We start from the raw sequence: 9,553 nt of genomic DNA, 5'->3' as shown, positions 1-9,553 counted from the left end.
ATTTACTGGGACATTCAGAGTATGACAATGTAATTGTAGAGGAAGGAGTTCACTACAATGGAAAAGAGCAGGAAAACATCATTAGAGCAGATGGTGTGGAGGAGAGACTAGTTGACAGTCTCATGAATTCTTTTGAGAATTCAAAATAGCATACTGATGTGCTGACAGGGAAGAAAGAAACAGAGCAACAAACTGAATTGTTGCCAAAGGAAGATAAGGCACAGGAGCCTTATGTTTTTGTTTTTAACAAGTGTTTTGTGAGTGCAGGTTTAGTTGTAGATGCTGGAGGAAATTTGTCACAGATGAGCAGCCAAATAAAGATGAAAGAAGAATATTTTGTGGAAGAATTTAATCCATGGAATAGAGATGCACAATTGCTGGAGAGAATGCTGGAAAGTCATGATTCAGTGCAAAAAAAAATAATCATGAAAGAGGGTAAGGATGAAAGGGAGGCAGTAAGCGTAGGAGTCAAAGCAAAAGTTGGAGCAAGAGCAAGAGCAAAAGTAGAAGAAAAAGCAAACCAGCAACTACAAAGTGGGAGCAACCTACAATAGTTTGAGGAGTTAGTGGACAACAGCAACAACCTGAAGCAAAGAGAAAGAGGAAGAAGTAAGAGGCAGAATATGGACCAGTCCAAGGATGAATTAGAGATAGAGATTGAAGAATTATGGCAAGTGATGATGAAACAGTGCATGTGGAGGAAACTGATAGCAGCATGAAGGATGATGAATCAAAACTTGAACTTGATTGACAAGGAGAGGAAGATAAAACAAAGTACATCAGATATACAACAACAACAAAGGTGCAAGGCATTGTGGCAGCTACAAACTAAATTTTGGGACCCTAGAGGTTTTCTATCAACTTATGAAGACACATGATCAAGAGATCATGAATATTTTCTACTTTTGGAGTCTGATGCAGGAGGATTCAACCCAAGAGAAAATCATTGTATTTTAGAAGACATAGTGGGGTCATGTGTTTTAAGGAAGTTGGATTCCTAAGTCTTGAATTAATGTAATATTAAGGCTTTTGAGTGAGTAGGATAGGAATTAATTAGATAATGTGAGATATTTTGTAAATTCTCTCGAATGAAGGAGAACATGAGTGGTTAATAATGACGAGAGAATTAGAAGTCAATTATAACTCTTAAGGTAGTTTCATGATTCGAGGAACTAGAGAGGATTCTTAGGGATTAACTAGAATTAGAAGTGGACTTAGAGGAAATTTAGGAGTCAGTTCAATAGATTAAGGATCTGAACCAAAATTAGTTCAACAAAACCTTTCTAGTATAAATATAAGCCTACAGGTAGACTGTAAAGGAAGGAGGCCACTGATATCGGAGATCAGGCCTGAGAGATAGAGAGTCTCGATATGTAATCAATTGTTTATACTTATATATACAGAGGTTTATTCCAAAACTGTATAGATGTGTGAAATGAATATTGAATGATTGAATTACATGAAATTTGTGTATTCTATAATAGATGTTGCAGACAGAGTTCTATAGAACTACATAGAGGAGAAGAGTGATTCAAAGGAATCATAATGGATCATCGAATCCAATTGAAGGATCAGAGTGAAGCTTTAGAGAGGTAGAAAACTGACAATTCACGGAGTTAAGCTTAGAGAAAGTTGAATAGAAAAATAGCAGAAATTCAAAACACAAAATAAAAACCCGAAACGACAAAATACTGAAAAATGAATTAAAGTCAAAGAAATGGGACGAACGAAGAGGCAAGTCGTAAGTACACAGGAACCGTTGGATCTCAGAGATCAATAGACGAGGTTGTCAGATGATAAGCAGCCAAGATTAAATCATGTAGATTTGAATCAAGGAATGAACGGTGGAGATTAACCAGAAACGCCAGTGGAAGATTAATCTGGAGAAGTCGTCACAACCTTCGATGGTTGAAGATATATGGTCATTAGGCGCGAACAAGTCCGGACTTTAACCAAGAAGAAAGGCGGGTTTATAAGTGGAAGTGGTATCTCGGGCGAGGTAGAAACCATAAGTGGTAAAAATGAGTGGTCACCCGATTCCACTAACCGACCGACACGTAGCAATGAAGGTGAGAGAGAAAACTGTTTTTTTGGGTGGTTATTCTCTTTTCTGTTTGTCTACCCAAAATCGTTGTGAACCATCAGATCCATTGAGTGAAGATCGATGGTGGAGGATTGTCGTGCAAGTATTGGTTGATCAGGCTAAGCGAAAACCATTGGATCGAGTGTAGATCAACGGTCCTGATTTTATTGGAGATCGAAGAATGGAGAGCGCAGTGGGAAGGAGATGTTTTTGCTGTTCGGACCCGACGATTTATGAACATGGGTTCATTCTTTTTGATGTATGGCAAGGACCAAGGAAAAAGGTGAAAAGGTAAGTTTATGAATGTTTATGTATATTTCTATTATAAAAGAATTATAATAGAAATAAAGCGCTGAGAGGGGGTTTTGTGGTTAAGTCCGATATATCAAAGCAAAGTGCAGAGTTTGGTTATATGCGGCTTAAGGTTTAAACTAAGGTTTTTGAGGGTGAATGGGTCCCAATAGATAGGGAAGGATGGATTAAGGGTTAGAATTGGTTAGTCTATAAATTATTCTGTAGAGATTAAGAAAGGGCCCTTAACCATATTGTAAATGAAGATTTGACACATTTGTGAGTTAAATTCCAGGGGAAAATGTACTTATGCATTTTACATGCATACTGTGGATGTAAGCGGGGGTGACCCTACACCATACAGGCATAGGTTCCATTCAAATCACCAACCGACTATGAGAATAAAATTTTCTCTTTTGGCACTGATTAAATCCATCTGATTGATTAGATAGATATGCGCAAACAGAATGGAGAGATGTTATTCTCCACAGTGACTAATACTGCCATGACAACTTAAAAATTGCAGGCCTCCATCAGCAACATACTTTCACAATTGAAGTTGGAAAAGATCTCATATTTAGAAAATGATAATAGAATTAAATCACTATAGGACTTACTCCTTAACCTAGGTTATGACCCCAGTGATGTAAATGCAGTAAAGGAGATTGTAAGAAAAAAGAATGCATGTATAGAAGCTCTGAGGAAGTAGCTCAAGCTACCATCCATATAGGATCCATAGACCAAGGAAATGGGAGAACTGGAAAAGAAAAAGGAAGATATGTTCAAGATAATAATTTAATAGAATGTACAGATCAGAGAAATGGAGGTGGAATTAGAAACATTTTTCAAGGAGAAAGAGAATCCCTTACAGTTGGTTATAGTTCCACTTACTGCAGTGTCTATTTGAGTCGCAGGAACAACAAATGATTCTACATCAACAACAACACCAACACCAACCACAGATCCTTCCACTGAATTGATTAAAGCCATGCAGGAGATTTCCATTCAAGGAAAATAAATTGAGAAGTTAAAAGATTAGCTAAAGAGTTTACAGGAACATAAATTGAAGATAGACAACTGCTATGTAGTAGAATTACAAAAATATCATTGGCTTGCTCAGAGAATAGAGTTTTTAGAGAGAGAGTCAGTAATGGCTCAAAATTTAGCACAAGCCAAAGAAAACATATGGGTGGATATCAATCAGGCCATAATAAATTTTTTTCCATCAATTTAGATCATCTTTGAACAAGAAGAATTGATGCAAAGATTAAAAAAATGACAGAGGAGGTAAGAGAAATGTTGGGAGATAAACCAACTATGGAAAATGTTGTTCAACGGCTTAGTACCATATTAAATTTATTGAATCAGAGAGGGCTACTAGGGTTGGTAATCATTGAATGACAGATTGATCAATTTGAGTGACCACAACCACAAACTGTTTACTATTTCCAAAGCTAAGTCTAAGTTTGCAGAGGTATAAGGAAGTATTACAGGAAAAAGGTTTCCTAGAGGCTTTAGATTTTGATTTGATCATTAAACATGAGATCAAACACATTTTCATCAACAAGACTACATTTGAGAAATACATTGAAGTTGATGAAACATATAGAAAGCTAATAAAACTTTCTATCCCTAGTGAAGATCGATGGGATCAATTGTGTGAATTACTTGAGTGAAAAATTTTTCATCTCAAACACCAAGGCAACACCTTTTTGGGAACAGTCATCAAAAACCATCCTCAACAATAGTGCCAACGGCTCCAGTAGTTCAAAATTCCTAAACTTTTGTATTATTTGTGTAATCAGTTTTAGATATTTTAGGATTTTGTCTTGATATTTTGACATCAAGATATTTTGTAATTATTTTCTATAAGTACTTCATTATTCGAAGTAGTATAGGTTGATGATTATGTAAAAGAAAAGGACTATTGATGTAAAGTTATTCCACAAAGTTCCAGTGGACACATTTCAGTAATACAAAAGTTCTTACATGATTCTTTTTTCATATTTCTTCATGAAGTGATATTATCCTTTGTTGTTGTGTTTTCTTTTCTCTCTAATTTCATATGTGTTTTCTAATCTATATTGTTCAAAGAAAATTATGAATCTGAATTTGTTTAAGTACACTCATTTCTATCTTTTGAACAATGTCAATGTTTTCTACTCAAGTTAAGAAATATAATTATTAATTTCTCTCTTCTTAATGGACACTTGATCATTCTTCTTTTTCCATCTCATCAAACATATAAGATCCAATAAATCTGCCTACCTTGCCTTGTTAGATCAGTTTGTCAATGTTGAAATAAATCTAGTCGAAGTAAGTTGACTCCATTTCCCAATGTTATCTTGTTACATTATCAACCAAACAATCAAACCAAATAAAACACCAAACTATTAAACCTTCATATATAGCCCAATATCTCAATATAAATGAGATCCCTCTCTAAAGCTGCCAGGGCTAGATACTAGCTTCCAAAGGGTTTTTGTGGTTGCCTTTGTATTTCTTTCACAGTCTTAGGAGATATAGAGTGCTAACAGGGGGGAGAGATAGATATATATGGAGAGAGAGCATGTGTATTTGGGGGGGGTGATATAGAGAGAGACAAAGAAAGATATATGAAGGGAGATATAAATACAGATGGAGCGGGGAGAGAGGGAAGAATATTTCTTGCACAAGATGCATTTATTTCAATGCAGATGATGACTTATAATCCTATTTGATTACTTGCACTATATGCATTGATTTCAATGTAGATGTTTATTTCTAATTATATTTGATTGTTTGTACTAGATGCATTAATTTTAGTATAGATTTTTATTTCTAATCCTATTTGATTGCTTTCTCTAGATGCATTGATTTCAGTGTAGATGATGAGTTCTAATCCTATTTGATTGCTTGCACTAAATGCATTGATTTCAGTGTAAATGTTGATTTCTAATTATATCTGATTGATAGCACTAGATGCATTGATTTTAGTGTAGATGATTATTTCTAATCTTATTTTATTGCTTGCATTAAACACATTAATTTTAGTGTAGATGTTGTTTTCTAATCCTATTTTTTTTCTCACATTAGATGGATCAGATGTTGTTAATATTAAGACTGTAAAATGTGAAACAAAAATCAAGAATAGATGGATGGGAGAGAGAGGGAAGAATATTTCTTGCATTAGATGAATTGATTTTAGTGTAGATGATGTTTTCTTAGAATTCTATTCTATTTCTTGCACTATATGCATTGATTTCAATGTAGATGTTCATTCCTAATTCTATTTGATTTCTTGCTCTAGATGCATTGATTTGAGTGTAGATGTTGATTTCTAATAATTTTTTATTGCTTGCACTAGACGCATTTATTTCAACGTAGATTTGGATTCCTAATCCTATTCGATTACTTTCACTAGGGTCATTGATTTTAGTGTAGATGTTGATTTCTAATCTCATTTGATTGCTTGCATTAGATGCATTGATTTCAGTGTAGATGTTGTTTTCTAATCTTATTTGATTGCTTGCATTAGATGCATTAGATGTTGTTAATATTGACATTGTAGATTATTAAGAAAAAATATTTTCAAGATATATAGTAATGCCTAAAAGGACAATATTAAGAATTAATTAGGTGTCAAAAGTTGTGATACATAGAATTAAAATGAAATAGATGTGTAGAACCAATCTTCCTGCAAAGTACAAATTAATCCTTGATAAGATCGTCTCCCTTCTACATCACCAACTAATTACTAATAGACAATTAAATATATTCAAAATTACTAATAGATAATTTCATATAATAATGTATTCATAATATTTATAAGATGAAAATATATATTTATAAACATTTAAAACAAACTAGAATATTCTTGAAGGAAATGCGATAATTGTTTGGAGAAACAAATAATGTAAAGGTTTTATAATTCTAGCCATTCATTAAAAAAATACATTATTTCTTAACTTTGTTGAATAGACTATAGATAAAAAATCATCAAAATATTCTTGAAGGAAATAAATTATTTCAATCATTAGCAAAGAAATAAATTTTTTCAAGAGTAATCTTAACGCAAAAAATTATTAAAACTACTCTTCAAGATATATTTAGTAATACATGGAGGGACGCTATTGATAATTAATTTGTTGTCAAAAGTTGTGATACCTAAAATTAAATGAAATAGATGTGCAATGTCAATCCTTTTGAAAACTATTGACAAGATTGTCTCCCTTCTTCATCACCAACTAATTACTAATAGACAATTACATACACATATAAAAATATAAGACAACAATTGTAACATTCAAAAACATTAACATCTAAATCCAAACACATAAACACACAAACCACTCAAAGCATCCAAACAAAGATGCACAAACCATTCAAGGTAAACAACATGGACTAAATTAAAGAAGAGAATGATATGGTCATGCCAAGCAAAGAAAACATCATGTGAATTTTGAAGTTAACCTCAAGCATATGCATAACAATAATAATCTGAAAATGTGACATTTTTTCCCTCAAATGGAACCAACTTAGATCCATCTAACACCAGATATATCATGCTCCGAGAGGGATCAAATCCCTCAATGTGCAAACTTTTCCTTAGGTTCTACACCCCAAAAATAAGGTTTTCACCTCAATGGATTGATCCCTCTTGGCGCATGATAGATCCGGTGTTAGATGGATCTAAGATGGTATATATTTTTGTAATACCTTTTAAGTGAGTAAATATGTAGATATGAAAAATGTATTATAAAGTAAATATTTTGATACTTGTTAACGTTTAACTTATATAACTAAGTTACATATATTTAATAATAAATTGTTAGGATTTTCTCACACATAGGAAATAGTTAAGTATAACTTGGTCTAGTGTAGAGTTAGGTAAAGTGTGTTTTTTTACTATGTGATTTTGTAACTTACAATCCAACGGTCACAATATGTTCTAGACATGAAGTGATCTGACAGTTCATTCTCTCCTCTGTATTACTGACACTTGATCCATGGCTTAACACTCGATTTGTCCATGATCTCTACTTAAAGAGCGTGGAGGGTCATTTGTAAGGTGACCGTTCATGAGAGAAGCTTATGTAAATTTCCCTTATTTTACATTAATAAATTTCTTGAAGTGGCCGCATTGGGTGAGGTCATGGACTATTTCCCTCTTTGAGGCTTTTAACCACGTCAAGAATACTGGTGTATTGATCTGTGATCTGTTTGTAAGCAGTGTCATTTGGTGTTCTATCTAAGGAACTTACCCTGTAAATTCCTAAATGGTGTTAGAACTATTTGAGGGCCACATCCGTTGGTGATCCAAATCTGAAGCCGGTACAATTGCATTCGACTATCGTTTCATAGATCTAATGTTCCTGACTGCTTTTGGGTGGAGACGACTATGCTATTGTGCTAGGAGCATCTATTCTAGTGAGGAACCCCTTTCGTTTCACGTAAAAATGCTTCCAATAACCCTAGCTACGTCATTTTTAAGATCTGGAGGTATACAATGTTTATTTGCAGTTTTAGTTATTTATCTCTATGTTTATTTTGGTTTATTTATCTCTCTTTTTTTTATTACCAGATATATATCTTTCATTTATGTGTATGCTCTTTGTCCTGCAACTCTATGTGATCTTGGAAAATCCGAAAGAGAAAGGAAGGATTTTTCTCATGTGTATGCTCTTTTTCGCCACGCCTTAGTGTGATCTTGGAAAGTCAGAAACATTGAGGAAAATATTTAGTTTGCGGCGAAATCTAACTTCAAGACGTAAGGGTTGGTTTTTTTTTGCATATTTGTTTTGGGTTTTGAGGTTTTTTGTTTTGTAAGTAAAAAGAGATTTCTCAGGTAAGAACACACTCCAAAGCTTCGGTGACCAAAAAAAAAAAAAAACCCTTCCTCTTTTCCAAAAATTACTAGCCTTTTAAACTAGCTCACTTGGTCTAAAGTTAGTTTATGAGAATAGAGGTCTTGGGTTCACATGTTTCTTTTTGTTGAGTTACTTTTTCAAAAAGCACATGTAACTTATGTTTTAAGTTAATTTATGTAAAAGTGTTCTTATCCATTATAAAAAGTGAGTCATTTATAATTCTAAAGTCTCTTTTTTTTTTCCAAAGAAAAAATCGGCAACTTTCTATTAATAAAAACGAAGATTTACATTGTAGTATATAAAGCATTCCGGAGTTTGTCCCAAAGGACTTGTGTTCATGAAGCACACATAGTAGCAAATCTATCCATGAAAAGCAAAAAGAAAAGGCAAAGAGAAAAAATAAAAATAGAATTTAAGATTACATATTACCAGCAAAAATAGACTTGTCTTTTTTGCCTTTTTTCTTTTGAACCTTTTGCGAGGCCCCCAGTGGTGGAGAGGTAGGGACAATTGCCAATTGACTATTACTTGTAAGATTGGAGGTTTCTTTGCCTGAATTAGATTTTTTGAAAAAATGTGGTCTCTTATTTCCACCAGTACATTGGTTGTTGTTATTTCCTTTAAATTGGATTTCAAGTATCAGATTAACCATTGAGTTATTTTGATTCTCTGGTTGCATCTTCTGATCTTCTTCCTTTTCATCTCCCATCTCATGTGGACCTTGTTGTTTTCCTGACTCCTTTTTTTGATGGTTTTCATCTTTTTCCTCTTCCTCATCATCTGATGAAGAGGGTTCTGTAAATTGCCATCCTTTTTGCTTTTGAATTCTCTTTTTTGTTGTTGTTTTTTTTGGTTCTTTGCATGTATTTTGTAAATTCCCTATTTGGTGGCATACCCTCATCTAAAGGCTATATTTTCAAAATCAAGCCATTGTATCCACTTAAAATCATTATGTGTCATTTTTATGTAGTCAAGAAGGCCTTTACTCAAATCCATCTCCACACAGATGCATGAAAATGTTAAGAGCCCTTTGTCGATTATTTCTTGATCTATCTTCAAGTTCCTTCCAAGGGAATTCCCTATGCTTTCTAGAACCTGATGGTGTCAGAAGGGGAGCGGAAAGTTATGAAGCCTCACCCATATCGACATTTTTGTGATCACCATTGTATTTGCATCAAAACTAGAGAACCATGGGGTAACAAAGAGGCCGGCCCTTCCACAGAACCATGGCCCATCATTAATGACGTAGTTGTAGTCTTTTTGGGTATCAAACTGAACCACAAAAAAACCTTTGCGCACAGGTAAATATCACATTCTCTAGTCCAGTTTT

The sequence above is a fragment of the Pinus tabuliformis genome, chromosome 3_2 (genome assembly GCF_031772625.1).
Source record: "Pinus tabuliformis cultivar Carrire ecotype Pingquan chromosome 3_2, CPIR1, whole genome shotgun sequence".
NCBI classification, from domain to species: Eukaryota; Viridiplantae; Streptophyta; class Pinopsida; order Pinales; family Pinaceae; genus Pinus; species Pinus tabuliformis.
This window is presented reverse-complemented; position numbering follows the sequence as displayed.